The sequence below is a fragment of the Cherax quadricarinatus genome, chromosome 46 (assembly GCF_038502225.1).
Source record: "Cherax quadricarinatus isolate ZL_2023a chromosome 46, ASM3850222v1, whole genome shotgun sequence".
In the NCBI taxonomy this organism is placed as follows: Eukaryota; Metazoa; Arthropoda; class Malacostraca; order Decapoda; family Parastacidae; genus Cherax; species Cherax quadricarinatus.
The window spans coordinates 17,923,995-17,941,028 of NC_091337.1; the positions used below are offsets into that span (position 1 = coordinate 17,923,995).

At 43.6% G+C, this 17,034-nt stretch overlaps 1 protein-coding gene across 2 annotated transcripts in view; it reads right to left on the reverse strand.

Annotated features, from left to right (window-relative positions):
• LOC128696708 (BMP-binding endothelial regulator protein) overlaps nt 1-17,034 on the reverse strand; it is a 503,091-nt gene that overhangs the window by 388,635 nt on the left and 97,422 nt on the right. The window contains exon 2 of one of the 2 annotated variants that reach the window (XM_070094579.1): nt 1,698-3,316. The exons of the other annotated variant lie outside the window; for it this stretch is intronic. The gene's annotated coding sequence lies outside the window, so the exon portion shown is untranslated. The remainder of the gene's footprint in view (nt 1-1,697; nt 3,317-17,034) is intronic. 2 annotated transcript variants of the gene reach the window in all.

Here is a 17,034-nt window from a genome sequence, read left to right on the forward strand (position 1 = left end):
AGATTACCTTGTTATAGTTACTTTATTATAGTTACCTTGTTATAGTTACCTTGTTGTAGTTACCTTGTTATAGTTACCTTGTTATAGTTACTTTGTTATAGTCACCTTGTTATAGTTACCTTGTTATAGTTACTTTGTTATAGTCACCTTGTTATAGTTACCTTGTTATAGTTACCTTGTTATAGTTACCTTGTTATAGTTACCTTGTTGTAGTTACCTTGTTATAGTTACCTTGTTATAGTTACTTTATTATAGTCACCTTGTTATAGTTACCTTGTTATAGTTACCTTGTTCTAGTTACCTTGTTATAGTTACCTTGTTATAGTTACTTTATTATAGTCACCTTGTTATAGTTACCTTGTTATAGTTACCTTGTTATAGTTACCTTGTTATAGTTACCTTGTTGTAGTTACTTTATTATAGTCACCTTGTTATAGTTACCTTGTTATAGTTACCTTGTTATAGTTACCTTGTTGTAGTTACTTTATTATAGTCACCTTGTTATAGTTACCTTGTTATAGTTACCTTGTTATAGTTACCTTGTTGTAGTTACTTTATTATAGTCACCTTGTTATAGTTACCTTGTTATAGTTACCTTGTTATAGTTACCTTGTTGTAGTTACTTTATTATAGTCACCTTGTTATACACACCTTGTTATACACACCTTGTTATACACACCTTGTTATACACACCTTGTTATACACACCTTGTTATACACACCTTGTTATACACACCTTGTTATACACACCTTGTTATACACACATTGTTATACACATCTTGTTATACACACCTTGTTATACACACCTTGTTATACACACCTTGTTATACACACCTTGTTATACACACCTTGTTATACACACCTTGTTATACACACATTGTTATACACATCTTGTTATACACACCTTGTTATACACACCTTGTTATACACACCTTGTTATACACACCTTGTTATACACACCTTGTTATACACACCTTGTTATACACACATTGTTATACACATCTTGTTATACACACCTTGTTATACACACCTTGTTATACACACCTTGTTATACACACCTTGTTATACACACCTTGTTATACACACCTTGTTATACACACATTGTTATACACATCTTGTTATACACACCTTGTTATACACACCTTGTTATACACACCTTGTTATACACACCTTGTTATACACACCTTGTTATACACCTCTTATTTATTCACTTATTTTATTTCCTGTTGTCAGCGAAAACATTGTTCATGACAATGATAATATTCCTGATGTTAGTATACTCGCTCTAGACAAAAGCTCTCCTAACAATAGGCGCTAATGTAGTGACGATCTTCAGTGTGTTCCTCCTCATCTAACTGAAGAGTGCTTCAGTGCCAGGCCGAAATAGAGGTTATTATTAACTACTGTGTTATTGTTTGTGTGTGTTCGTTTGTACCACTGGTTAACGTTTATTTCTTTTGTGGTTAGAATATCATACTTAACATTGACAAATCTGGAGCATACGTAATACAGTATACACATTTTTGTTTGTTTATTTGATGATGTGGGTTAACCACGGGGGGAAAAGAGAGGCTAGGGGGGTGGGGGAATTGGGTTAACCTCAGCCAGAACACGGAGGGGGCAAAAGAGAGGCTAGGGAAAAAAATATATTGGGATGTCACATGCAGGGAAAGATTTAGACAACACTTACAACCTTACCTGTTGACTGTTGGTTTGTATGGTTGAGTATGTAAGACGGTAAGGTCAGAGTAGGTCACAGCACTGAGGACACACGTCAAACACTACGGTCTTGCCAAGTAACGACGATGTTAACTTCAATACAGGTGAGGGGTGCAAGTTTACATCAGAGGGACGAGTGTCTTCAAGAAGTGCCTTTCAGAGGGATGAGTGTCTTCAAGAAGTGCCTTTCAGAGGGACGAGTGTCTTCAAGAAGTGCCTTTCAGAGGGATGAGTGTCTTCAAGAGGTGCCTTTCAGAGGGACGAGTGTCTTCAAGAAGTGCCTTTCAAAGGGACGAGTGTCTTCAAGAAGTACCTTTAAGACGGACGAGTGTCTTCAAAAAATACCTTTCAGAGGGACGAGTGTCTTCAAGAAGTGCCTTTCAAAGGGACGAGTGCCTTCAAGAAGTACCTTTAAGAGGGACGAGTGTCCTCAAGGAGTGCCTTTCAGAGGGACGAGTGTCTTCAAGAAGTGCCTTTCAGAGGGACGAGTGTCCCCAAGGAGTGACTTTCAGAGGGACGAGTGTCCTCAAGGAGTGCCTTTCAGACGGACGAGTGTCCTCAAGGAGTGCCTTTCAGAGGGACGAGTGTCTTCAAGAAGTGCCTTTCAGAGGGACGAGTGTCCTCAAGGAGTGCATTCCCATAAATCAGTTCTCGTTTGAACGCAGAGGCAAGTAGCCTTGCCGACAAGTGTCTAGGCCAGGCACCTGATCGCAGGCCCCTTCACCTGCATGGCAGGAGATGTGGAGGCGAGGGTGAGTGAGTGAGACACAGAGGAAGGCGCGTGTGTCTCGCTCACCACACACAGCGGAGGTCTAGCGTCGGCGGTGGGAAGTTACCCCTCGCAGGAGAGGAGGAGGAGGAGGAGGAGGAGGGAGCACCTGGGCATGCGTGCCACCCCCCTACAAAACTCAGGGCTCCCCCACCACCCCCCAACTGTCCCGTCCGCGCCTCCACCAGGGACCACCACTCGATACAGCTGGCCTCCACTTCAACCCTGGCTGCCGCACCGCACGCAACCTCCTACTCAGCTGCGGCCGTCTCACACCACAAGCTGAGGCTCAGCGCAATCTATGCTTCAGCGTGTTATCTAAGGCTGACCGCACAGTCCAAAGCCCGACGCGTAATGTAAGGCTGACCTCACAGTCCCAGGTTCAACAAGTAATCTAACGTTGACCGCACAATCTAAGCCTACCCGAGCACTTTAAGTCTCAACACTAACACTCTACAACACACAGGTACGCACAATGCACTTCACACGAACGCACTTTATCCACAAAGTTAACGCAACACCCAACACACACCGAGACATACAACCCTTCTGACTCTGTATACACTGTGCACTCGACTCCTACACTCTCACTGTGCACTCGCACACACCTCTCCAGCAACGCCTTGAGCTTCTTAGTTTAAAGCGCCAGAAGTGTGTGGACTCACACCACCGGAAGCTGCTATCTCTCCCTGAGTTCTTCGTATTTTCTCAAGTCATTATTGTTGCTGTTACTTTCTCTTCTATCTCCTCCCCCACTTGATTGTCTTGACAGGTGTTTCTCGCAAACACCTGTGTTGCCTCCCGCTACTCACCTTGCTCGCTTCCTCACCTGTAGGTGAATAAGAACAGGTGTAAGTATGCTTAAATATTAATTAGCACTTTGTATGACATATGTTGAAAGGATTTTTATACTAAGATAGTATTACCTGTAAATGAGAGAATATTACCTGCAAATAAGACAGTATTACCTGTAAATTGATATTGATAAATAGCAGCACTTACTGTGTTACCTGCGGGTAGAGAGGCAGGTCTACCTGTTACATGCACGTAGTGAGGCAGGTCTACCTGTTACATGCAGGCAGAGAGGCAGGTCTACCTGTTACATGCAGGTAGTGAGGCAGGTCTACCTGTTACATGCAGGTAGAGAGGCCGGTCTACCTGTTACATGCAGGTAGAGAGGCAGGTCTATCTGTTACATGCAGGTAGTGAGGCAGGTCTACCTGTTACATGCAGGTAGAGAGGCAGGTCTACCTGTTACATGCAGGTAGAGAGGCAGGTCTACCTGTTACATGCAGGTAGAGAGGCAGGTCTACCTGTTACATGCAGGTAGTGAGGCAGATCTACCTGTTACATGCAGGTAGAGAGGCAGGTCTACCTGTTACATGCAGGTAGTGAGGCAGACCTACCTGTTACATGCAGGTAGAGAGGCAGGTCTACCTGTTACATGCAGGTAGAGAGGCAGGTCTACCTGTTACATGCAGGTAGAGAGGCAGGTCTACCTGTTACATGCAGGTAGAGAGGTAGGTCTACCTGTTACATGCAGGTAGTGAGGCAGACCTACCTGTTACATGCAGGTAGAGAGGCAGGTCTACCTGTTACATGCAGGTAGAGAGGCAGGTCTACCTGTTACATTAATAGCCACTCTTCTTACTCCTCTTATATATATATATATATATATATATATATATATATATATATATATATATATATATATATATATATATATATATATGTCGTGCCGAATATGTAAAACTGGTCAATTAGCAAGAACTCATCTAAAATTAAGTTCTTTCTAAAATTTTCTCTTATACGTTTAAAGATATATTTTTTTCATTAATATTAATGTAAAAATTTATAATTTTGCACCAAAAGAACCTTAGAAAACTTACCTAACCTTATCATAACAAGAACAATTTATTTTAGCCTAGCCCAACTACATATATTTTAGATTTGTTTACAATAATTTAATGCTAAACAAACACAGTGAAAAGTATTTTTTTCGTTAGATTCAGAATGATTTTGGCGAAATTATTACATACACAAATTTTCGTTTGTCCTATATGGCAAGATGAGCGTTGCTATTTAAGCCAAGATCGCAAGTTCTGCCTATTCGGCACGACATATATATATATATATATATATATATATATATATATATATATATGCAAAACAACCACTCTGAAAGAATAGAGAAATTCCAAGCGCTTTCGTGACTACTCACATTATCAAGGAACTATGAAAGTAAAGCATCCAAGGAAGCTATATAAGGGGTCTGGTCGGCACCTCACTATCAGATCCCACAACGGTTAAAACACGTGACGCGCGGCGAGCCAACTTGGACAGGTCCTTGGCACAACTCACCCCACAAACTATTCTACCCAAGAAATAAGAAATTTTAAAGATTATTTGTCCAGTGTATTATTAAATTCTTCCCAAATTCTATTAATTATAAATGGATCTAATTTATATAAACCAAAGGAAATATTCATATCATTGTCAAAACTGCTTTTTATGAAACAAGATTCAATTATATTCCTGTCGACCATGGACTTGCTTGATACTACTTTCTCAACTTTTTGAAAATCAATTGGATGGTTAAAATCTCTTACATGAATAAATAGAGCATTGGAATCTTGTCCAGTTCTAATGCTATATTTATGTTGTTTTAATCTTAGTTCGAGATTTTTACCAGTTTGACCGTAATAAACTTTATCGCAAATTTTACAAGGAATCTTATAGACACATCCATCAGCATTTTGGGGGGAATTCTTTATCAAAAGTTTTTTTACTGTATCGAGATTTTTGAATACAACTTTAATATTAAAAGTCTTAAGAAGAGAAGGCATATCAACCAAGTTTTCATGGTAAGGGAGAACCAACATATTTTTATTTGAATAAGGCTGGTTGTCCCTTTTTGGATTGTAAAAAGTATTTCTGGCAACTTTAAAAGATTTATCAATTACATTTCTTGGGTATTTTAAATCATTACCTATTTCATAAATTTTGGATATTTCCTCATCTATGAACTCAGGACTACAAATTCGTAAAGCTCTCAAAAATATTGATGAGAAAACAGACAGTTTGACTCTATCTTGATGCGAGGAATAATAGTGGACATAGGAACAGTTATTAGTAGGTTTTCTGTAAATTTTAAATTTGAATTCATTATTACCCTTAATAATTAAAACATCTAGAAAAGGCAATGAGTTATTTTCTTCAAACTCAACAGTAAAGTTTATTGAATGGGCTAAGCTATTTAATTTTCCAAGGAAATGGTGTATATCTACATTTTTGGGCATAAGAAACAAAATATCATCAACATATCTGAACCATTTAGCTCTATTAGGGAGGATTGTGTTAAGTAACCTTGTTTCAAAAAATTCCATGTATAGGTTACTAAGAACAGGTGAAAGAGGATTTCCCATTGCCATACCAAACTTCTGAGTGTAAAATTTATCATTAAATACAAATTTTGCATCAACAATGCAAAGTTTAATAAGTTTAATGATAGTAGGAACTGGCAATGGTAAATCATAGTTAAAGAGTTCTTTAGATAAGAAACTTAATAAATCATCAACAGGAACTTTCGTAAATCACCTGTTTACTGTGATCTTATTGCATATATATATATATATATATATATATATATATATATATATATATATATATATATATATATATATATATATATATATATATATATATATATATATATATACACACTTATGGTATGAACATTAAAATGGTATAAAATACCGACAGATTGTTAGGTAAGACACATATGCAACAGTTAGGTATCTTTATTTTGAAACGTTTCGCCTACACAGTAGGCTTCTTCAGTCGAGTACAGAAAAGTTGATAGAAGCAGAAGATACTTGAAGACGATGTAATCAGTCCATCACCCTTAAAGTTTTGAGGTGGTCAGTCCCTCAGTCTGGAGAAGAGCATTGTTCCGTTGTCTGAAACAATATGAAGTTGAAGTGACAGAATCGGGCCTTATATAGTGCCAGGAGGTGAGACGTAGGTTGATTTGGGAGGGCAGGTCCTTCTCAAACCCAGCCGTTCTCACTAGTAGAGACACTGCAACACAAGGGTATCTTGGTACAGACCATCTACTTCGACAACCTCTACTAGTGAGAACGGCTGGGTTTGAGAAGGACCTGCCCTCCCAAATCAACCTACGTCTCACCTCCTGGCACTATATAAGGCCCGATTCTGTCACTTCAACTTCATATTGTTTCAGACAACGGAACAATGCTCTTCTCCAGACTGAGGGACTGACCACCTCAAAACTTTAAGGGTGATGGACTGATTACATCGTCTTCAAGTATCTTCTGCTTCTATCAACTTTTCTGTACTCGACTGAAGAAGCCTACTGTGTAGGCGAAACGTTTCAAAATAAAGATACCTAACTGTTGCATATGAGTCTTACCTAACACACTTATGGTATACATACAAATTTTCTAGATGTATATACGCTGAAGTCATCTTCATTTCTTAGCTTCTTTTGGAATTTATGTATATTTGAGAATGAGCATGACACCGAATTACCGACCCTGAGAGATGACAGCCCCTGATACATGATAGTTTCTGATATCTAACAGTCCCTGACAGCCCTTCAGTAGCATGAAGACACGTAACTGATTAAAGAGGGTTACGAATCCGCGATACATCTGTTGACGTTTTTACAGAGAATCCGGATGCACCTGCTCCTTGACTTATCGACATCGTAGGTTGAAGGCAGAGAACGTAACCACTGAAAGACGTATCTTTCACTGTATATACAAAGAGTTTACGTAGGAGAGTGAAAAAGTTTACGGTATTAATGACTCTCGTTCGACAAAGACCTCAGGAATGGCAGGTTAATTAGGAGGTCAACCATAAGCTTGTGTATTTTTTGTGTGTGTACACACATACACGCGGAGGAAAACAGGAATACGAGGTCACAGAGGGAAGTTAACAACACAGATCAGTCACAGTGATGTCAGGAAGTATTTCTTAAGCCTTATTCAGAAACAGGAATAACCAAGATAGTGGAGAGGTGGAGGCAGGATAGGGGAGAGGTGGAGACAGGATAGCGGAGCGGTGGAGGCAGGATAGTGGAGAGGTGGAGGCAGGATAGTAGAGAGGTGGAGGCAGGATAGCGGAGAGGTGGAGGCAGGATAGTGGAGAGGTGGAGGCAGGATAGCGGAGAGGTGGAGGCAAAAGAGTGGAGAGGTGGAGGCAGGATAGTGGAGAGGTGGAGGCAGGATAGTGGAGAGGTGGAGGCAGGATAGCGGAGAGGCGGAGGCAGGATAGTGGAGAGGTGGAGGCAGAATAGTGGAAATGTGGAGGCAGGATAGTGGAGAGGTGGAGGCAGGATAGTGGAGAGGTGGAGGCAGGATAGCAGAGAGGTGGAGGCAGGATAGTGGAGAGGTGGAGGCAGGATAGTGGAGAGATGGAGGCAGGATAGTGGAGAGGTGGAGGCAGGATAGCGGAGAGGTGGAGGCAGGATAGTGGAGAGGTGGAGGCAGGATAGTGGAGAGGTGGAGGCAGGATAGTGGAGAGGTGGAGGCAGGATAGTGGAGAGGTGGAGGCAGGATAGTGGAAAGGTGGAGGCAGGATAGTGGAGAGGTGGAGGCAGGATAGCGGAGAGGCGGAGGCAGGATAGTGGAGAGGTGGAGGCAGGATAGCGGAGAGGTGGAGGCACGATAGTGGAGAGGTGGAGGCACGATAGTGGAGAGGTGGAGGCAGGAATAATACATAGTGTTAATAGATAAGATAAAATTCTCGATGTCAGGAGAGTGAACCAAGTAGCGACAAGCGAAGTGGAGCAAGGAGCTGTGACTCGACCCATGAAACCACATACAGGTGTGTACAAATACATGACTCCACACACACACACGGCCAGGAGCTAGGACTCGACCCCTGCAACCTCATCTAGGTGAGTACGCACACACACGCACACACACACACACACACACACACACACACACACACACACACACACACACACACACACACACACACACACACACACACACACACACACACGCACACACACACAAACACACACACACACACGCACACACATGCACACACACACAAAGTCATGAAGATGGGGGAGGGGCACAGAAGACCACAGACAGAGTATAGGCTAGGTGGCCAAAGACTGCAAACCTCACTCAAGGAGAAAGATCTTGGGGTGAGTATAACACCGAGCATGTCTCCGGAAGCACACATCAATCAGATAACTGCTGCAGCATATGGGCGCCTGGCAAACCTGAGAACAGCATTCCGATACCTTAGTAAGGAATCATTCAAGACACTGTACACCGTGTATGTCAGGCCCATACTGGAGTATGCAGCACCTGTTTGGAACCCGCACTTGATAAAGCACGTCAAGAAACTAGAGAAAGTACAAAGGTTTGGGACAAAGTTAGTTCCAGAGCTAAGGGGAATGTCCTATGAGGAAAGATTAAGGGAAATCGGCCTGACCACACTGGAGGACAGGAGGGTCAGGGGAGACATGATAACGACATATAAAATACTGCGTGGAATAGACAAGGTGGACAAAGACAGGATGTTCCAGGGAGGGGACACAGAAACAAGAGGCCACAATTGGAAGTTGAAGACACAAATGAGTCAGAGAGATAGTAGGAAGTATTTCTTCAGTCATAGAGTTGTAAGGCAGTGGAATAGCCTAGAAAATGACGTAGTGGAGGCAGGAACCATACACAGTTTTAAGACGAGGTTTGATAAAGCTCATGGAGCGGGGAGAGAGAGGGCCTAGTAGCAACCGGTGAAGAGGCGGGGCCAGGAGCTAGGACTCGACCCCTGCAACCACAAATAGGTGAGTACAAATAGGTGAGTACACACACACACACACACACACACACACACACACACCTGGCCCCGAAACATGGAGAGCCAAGATGATGGATGTGGTACTTGAAAACCTCATGCATCAACATGTCAGGGACACAACCAGAGAGAGAGGGGAGGATGAGCCAGCAAGACTGGATCTTGTGTTCACCCTGAGCAGTTCAGACATTGAGGACATCACTTACGAGAGGCCCCTGGGAGCTAGCGATCATGTGGTTCTGAGTTTTGACTATATAGTAGAGTTACAAGTGGAGAAGGTAACAGGAACTGAAGGGGACAGGCCAAACTATAAAAGGGGGGACTACACAGGTATGAGAAACTTCCTGCAGGAGGTTCAGTGGGACAGAGAAATGGTAGGAAAATCAGTAAACGAGATGATGGAATATGTGGCAACAAAGTGCAAGGAGGCAGAGGAAAGTTTTGTTCCCAAGGGAAACAGAAATAATGGGAAGACCAAAACGAGTCCTTGGTTTACCCGAAGGTGTAGGGAGGCAAAAACTAAGTGCAACAGAGAATGGAAAAGGTACAGGAGGCATAGGACCCAGGAAAACAAGGAGATTAGTAGAAGAGCCAGAAACGAGTATGCACAGATAAGGAGGGAGGCCCAGCGACAGTATGAAAACGACATAGCATCGAAAGTCAAATCTGACCCGAAACTGCTGTATAGCCACATTAGGAGGAAGACAACAGTCAAGGACCAGGTGATACGGCTGAGGAAAGAAGGTGGAGAACTCACAAGAAACGATCAAGAGGTATGTGAGGAGCTCAACACGAGATTTAAGGAAGTATTTACAGTAGAGACAGGAAGGACTCTGGGGGGACAGACCAGATGGGGACACCAGCAAGGAATACACCAACAAGTGTTGGACGACATACATACAGATGAGGAGGAGGTGAAGAAACTGCTAAGGGACATCGATACCTCAAAGGCAATGGGACCGGACAACATCTCCCCGTGGGTCCTTAGAGAGGGAGCAGATATGTTGTGCATGCCACTTACCACAATCTTCAACACATCCATGGAAACTGGGCAACTACCTGAGGTATGGAAGACGGCAAATGTAGTTCCCATTTTTAAAAAAGGAGACAGAAAAGAGGCACTAAACTATAGACCTGTGTCATTGACGTGTATAGTATGCAAAATTATGGAGAAAATTATCAGGAGGAGAGTGGTGGAGCACCTGGAACGGAACAGGAGTATAAATGCCAACCAGCACGGATTCATGGAAGGCAAATCCTGTGTCACAAACCTTCTGGAGTTTTATGATAAAATAACAGAAGTAAGACACGAGAGAGAGGGGTGGGTTGATTGCATCTTCTTGGACTGCAAGAAGGCCTTTGACACAGGTCCTCACAAGAGATTAGTGCAGAAGCTAGAGCATCAGGCGCATATAACAGGAAGGGCACTGCAATGGATCAGAGAATACCTGACAGGGAGGCAACAACGAGTCATGGTACGTAATGATGTATCACAGTGGGCACCTGTGACGAGCGGGGTCCCACAGGGGTCGGTCCTAGGACCAGTGCTATTTTTGGTATATGTGAACGACATGACGGAAGGGTTAGACTCAGAAGTGTCCCTGTTTGCAGATGATGTGAAGTTAATGAGGAGAATTAAATCTGATGAGGACCAGGCAGGACTTCAAAGAGACCTGGACAGACTGGACACCTGGTCCAGCAAATGGCTTCTCGAATTTAATCCTGCCAAATGCAAAGTCATGAAGATAGGGGAAGGGCACAGAAGACCACAGACAGAGTATAGGCTAGGTGGCCAAAGACTGCAAACCTCACTCAAGGAGAAAGATCTTGGGGTGAGTATAACACCGAGCATGTCTCCGGAAGCACACATCAATCAGATAACTGCTGCAGCATATGGGCGCCTGGCAAACCTGAGAACAGCATTCCGATACCTTAGTAAGGAATCATTCAAGACACTGTACACCGTGTATGTCAGGCCCATACTGGAGTATGCAGCACCTGTTTGGAACCCGCACTTGATAAAGCACGTCAAGAAACTAGAGAAAGTACAAAGGTTTGGGACAAGGTTAGTTCCAGAGCTAAGGGGAATGTCCTATGAAGAAAGATTAAGGGAAATCGGCCTGACGACACTGGAGGACAGGAGGGTCAGGGGAGACATGATAACGACATATAAAATACTGCGTGGAATAGACAAGGTGGACAAAGACAGGATGTTCCAGGGAGGGGACACAGAAACAAGAGGCCACAATTGGAAGTTGAAGACACAAATGAGTCAGAGAGATAGTAGGAAGTATTTCTTCAGTCATAGAGTTGTAAGGCAGTGGAATAGCCTAGAAAATGACGTAGTGGAGGCAGGAACCATACACAGTTTTAAGACGAGGTTTGATAAAGCTCATGGAGCGGGGAGAGAGAGGGCCTAGTAGCAACCGGTGAAGAGGCGGGGCCAGGAGCTAGGACTCGACCCCTGCAACCACAAATAGGTGAGTACAAATAGGTGAGTACACACACACACACACACACACACACACACACCGATCCCTCTGTTTCCACCCCCCGCACCACAGTTACAGTATTAGAACAGAAGTTGAAGGTTTGGTACACAAATGCAGATGGATTAACGAATAAACATGAGGAATGGCAAGAAAGAATCAATGAGAAGTCCCCAGACATCATAGCAGTTACAGAAACAAAACTCATGGAGACAATAACAGATGCAATCTTCCCACCAGGATACCAGATCATGAGGAAAGATAGAAGGGGTAGGGGGGGAGGTGGGGTTGCTCTGCTCGTAAAAAACAGATGGAAATTCGAGAAAATGGAAGGAATAGATGAGACAGGAGAAAGAGACTACATAGCAGGTACACTTCAGTCTGGGGAACACAAAGTGGTCATTGCAGCGATGTATAATCCACCACAGAACTGCAGGAGGCCAAGAGAGGAATATGAAGAGAGCAACAGAGCAATGGTGGACACACTTGCTGAGGTGGCAAGAAGAGCTCACTCCAGCAGAGCAAAGTTGCTGGTTATGGGGGATTTCAACCACAGGGAGATTGACTGGGAAAACCTGGAGCCACATGGGGGTCCCGAAACATGGAGAGCCAGGATGTTGGACGTGGTGCTGGAAAACCTCATGCACCAACATGTTAAGGACACTACCAGAGTGAGAGGGGAGGATGAACCAGCAAGATTGGACCTTGTGTTCACCCTGGGCAGCTCAGACATTGAGGACATCAAGTATGAGAGTCCCCTAGGAGCTAGCGACCACGTGGTTCTGTGCTTTGAATACATAGTAGAGCTGCAAGTGGAGAGAATAACAGGAGTAGAATGGGAAAAGCCTGACTATAAAAGAGGGGACTACATAGGGTTGAAGAACTTCATGCGGGAGGTCCAGTGGGACAGAGAACTGGCAGGAAAGCCAGTAAATGAAATGATGGAATATGTAGCAACAAAATGCAAGGAGGCAGTGGAAAAGTTCATTCCCAAGGGCAACAGTAACAACGGGAAGACCAGAACAAGCCCCTGGTTTACCCGACGGTGTAAGGAGGCAAAAACAAAGTGCAATAGAGAATGGAAAAAGTACAGAAGGCAGAGAACACACGAAAATAGGGAGATCAGTCGCAGAGCCAGGAATGAGTACGCACAGGTAAGGAGGGAGGCCCAGCGACAGTATGAAAATGACATAGCATCGAGAATCAAGACTGACCCGAAACTGTTGTATAGCCACATCAGGAGGAAGACAACAGTCAAAGACCAGGTGATCAGATTAAGGACAGAAGGTGGAGAACTCACAAGAAATGATCAGGAGGTATGTGAGGAGCTGAACAGGAGATTTAAGGAAGTTTTTACAGTAGAGACAGGAAGGGCTGTGGGAAGACAGCACAGAAGGGAACATCAAGAGGGAATATACCAACAAGTGTTGGATGACATACGAACAACTGAGGAGGAGGTGAAGAAGCTCTTAAGTGACCTTGACACCTCAAAGGCGATGGGACCGGACAACATCTCCCCATGGGTCCTTAGAGAAGGAGCAGAGATGCTGTGTGTGCCTCTAACCACAATCTTCAACACATCCCTTGAAACTGGGCAACTACCTGAGAAATGGAAGACAGCTAATGTAGTCCCCATATTTAAGAAAGGAAACAGAAACGAGGCACTAAACTACAGACCTGTGTCTCTGACATGTATTGTGTGCAAAGTCATGGAGAAGATTATCAGGAGGAGAGTGGTCGAACACCTGGAAAGGAACAAGATTATAAATGAAAACCAGCATGGGTTCATGGAAGGCAAATCTTGTATCACAAACCTCCTGGAGTTTTATGACAAGGTAACAGAAGTAAGACACGAGAGAGAGGGTTGGGTAGATTGCGTTTTCCTAGACTGCAGGAAGGCCTTTGACACAGTTCCCCACAAGAGATTAGTGCAGAAGCTGGAGGATCAGGCACACATAAAAGGAAGGGCACTGCAATGGATAAGGGAATACCTGACAGGGAGGCAGCAACGAGTCATGGTACGTGAAGAGGTATCACAGTGGGCGCCTGTTACGAGCGGGGTCCCACAGGGGTCAGTTCTAGGACCAGTGCTATTTTTGATATATGTGAACGACATGATGGAAGGAATAGACTCTGAAGTGTCCCTGTTCGCAGATGACGTGAAGTTGATGAGAAGAATTAAATCGGACGAGGATGAGGCAGGACTGCAAAGAGACCTGGAGAGGCTGGACATGTGGTCCAGTAACTGGCTCCTCGAATTCAATCCAGCCAAATGCAAAGTCATGAAGATTGGGGAGGGGCAAAGAAGACCGCAGACAGAATATAGGCTAGGTGGACAAAGACTACAGACCTCACTCAGGGAGAAAGACCTTGGGGTGACCATAACACCGAGTACATCACCGGAGGCACACATCAACCAAATAACCGCTGCAGCATACGGGCGCCTGGCAAACCTGAGAATAGCGTTCCGATACCTCAATAAGGAATCGTTCAAGACACTGTACACTGTGTATGTTAGGCCCATACTGGAGTATGCAGCACCAGTCTGGAACCCACACCTGGTCAAGCACGTCAAGAAGTTAGAGAAAGTACAAAGGTTTGCAACAAGGCTAGTCCCAGAGCTCAAGGGAATGTCGTACGAGGAAAGGTTAAGGGAAATCGGACTGACGACACTGGAGGACAGAAGGGTCAGGGGAGACATGATAACGACATACAAGATACTGCGGGGAATAGACAAGGTGGACAGAGATAGGATGTTCCAGAGAGGGGACACAGGGACAAGGGGTCACAACTGGAAGCTGAAGACTCAGACGAGTCACAGGGACGTTAGGAAGTATTTCTTCAGTCATAGAGTTGTCAGCAAGTGGAATAGCCTAGCAAGTGAAGTAGTGGAGGCAGGAACCATACATAGTTTTAAGAAGAGGTATGACAAAGCTCAGGAAGCAGAGAGAGAGAGGATCCAGTAGCGATCAGTGAAGAGGCGGGGCCAGGAGCTGAGTCTCGACCCCTGCAACCACAATTAGGTGAGTACAATTAGGTGAGTACACACAAAGGCTGTGAGGGACTAGTTTGTTTACAGTGTTGTCAGTGTTGGTTACAGTGTTGTCAGTGTTGGTTACAGTGTTGTCAGTGTTGGTTACAGTGTTGTCAGTGTTGGTTACAGTGTTGTCAGTGTTGGTTACAGTGTTGTCAGTGTTGGTTACAGTGTTGTCAGTGTTGGTTACAGTGTTGTCAGTGTTGGTTACAGTGTTGTCAGTGTTGGTTACAGTGTTGTAAGTGTTGGTTACAGTGTTGTCAGTGTTGGTTACAGTGTTGTCAGTGTTGGTTACAGTGTTGTCAGTGTTGGTTACAGTGTTGTCAGTGTTGGTTACAGTGTTGTCAGTGTTGGTTACAGTGTTGTCAGTGTTGGTTACAGTGTTGTCAGTGTTGGTTACAGTGTTGTCAGTGTTGGTTACAGTGTTGTAAGTGTTGGTTACAGTGTTGTCAGTGTTGGTTACAGTGTTGTCAGTGTTGGTTACAGTGTTGTCAGTGTTGGTTACAGTGTTGTCAGTGTTGGTTACAGTGTTGTCAGTGTTGGTTACAGTGTTGTCAGTGTTGGTTACAGTGTTGTCAGTGTTGGTTACAGTGTTGTCAGTGTTGGTTACAGTGTTGTCAGTGTTGGTTACAGTGTTGTCAGTGTTGGTTACAGTGTTGTCAGTGTTGGTTACAGTGTTGTCAGTGTTGGTTACAGTGTTGTCAGTGTTGGTTACAGTGTTGTCAGTGTTGGTTACAGTGTTGTCAGTGTTGGTTACAGTGTTGTCAGTGTTGGTTACAGTGTTGTCAGTGTTGGTTACAGTGTTGTCAGTGTTGGTTACAGTGTTGTCAGTGTTGGTTACAGTGTTGTCAATGTTGGTTACAGTGTTGTCAGTGTTGGTTACAGTGTTGTCAGTGTTGGTTACAGTGTTGTCAGTGTTGGTTACAGTGTTGTAAGTGTTGGTTACAGTGTTGTCAGTGTTGGTTACAGTGTTGTAAGTGTTGGTTACAGTGTTGTCAGTGTTGGTTACAGTGTTGTCAGTGTTGGTTACAGTGTTGTCAGTGTTGGTTACAGTGTTGTCAGTGTTGGTTACAGTGTTGTCAGTGTTGGTTACAGTGTTGTCAGTGTTGGTTACAGTGTTGGAAACGGTGATGTTTTCTAAGAAACACTTCTCCATGAAGCATGTGTTGCTTAACTTGGTATTGCGATAGTGTGTGCGTGCGTGCGTGCGTGCGTGTGTGTGTGTGTGTGTGTGTGTGTGTGTGTGTGTGTGTGTGTGTGTGTGTGTGTGTGTGTGTGTGTGTGTGTGTGTGTGTGTGTGTGTGTGTGTGTGTGTGTGTGTGTGTGTGTGTGTGTGTGTGTGTGTGTGTGTGTGTGTGTGTGTGTGTGTGTGTGTGTTGCGTGTTGCGTGTTGGAATATTGCTCAGTGCTGACGGCCCCATTCAAAGCAGGAAAAATGTCAGAGCTGGAACAAATACAGAGATCGTTTACTGCTCACACTGAGCCAGTAAAGCACCTAAACTACTGGGAACGCCTTGAAGTCTTGAACATGTACTCAATGGAGCGGAGGAAAGAGATACATGATAACTAAACCGAACGAAACACCACTGCAGCCCATTGATACAGTTAACAAGATAAATGACTTCTTCTCAACCATAGGATCTAATCTCGCCAGTAAAATCCCAGGTACCAACGCCCGTGCAAATGATTACTTAGATGGGAATTTCCCAAACTCCTTCCATCTTGCACCTACTGAACCCACTGAAGTCATTACGATTATTAAGTCAATTAAAAATAATTCATGGAATCTGTCTCACGTCCCACCATTATTGTACAAGCGAGCGGCCCATGTCCTATCGCATGCTATTTCATTACTTTTTAACAAGTTACTGGAAACTAGCACTTTCCCGACACTACTCAAGACAGTAAGGGTTATACCAATACACAAAGGTGGTGACCCCACAGATGTAAACAACTATTCTCCAATATCAAATTACCATTGCTATTCAAAATCTTCGAGAAACACTCGTGCACAAGAGACTATATTGGTTTATATCAGCACAAAACATACTCAACCCCTGCCAATTTGGCTTCAGAAAAAATAAAAGCACCAACGATGCAATTGTAAAAATGCTAGATCTGCTTTACACAGCATTGGAAAATAAGAAATATCCATTAGGACTTTTTATTGACCTAAGTAAA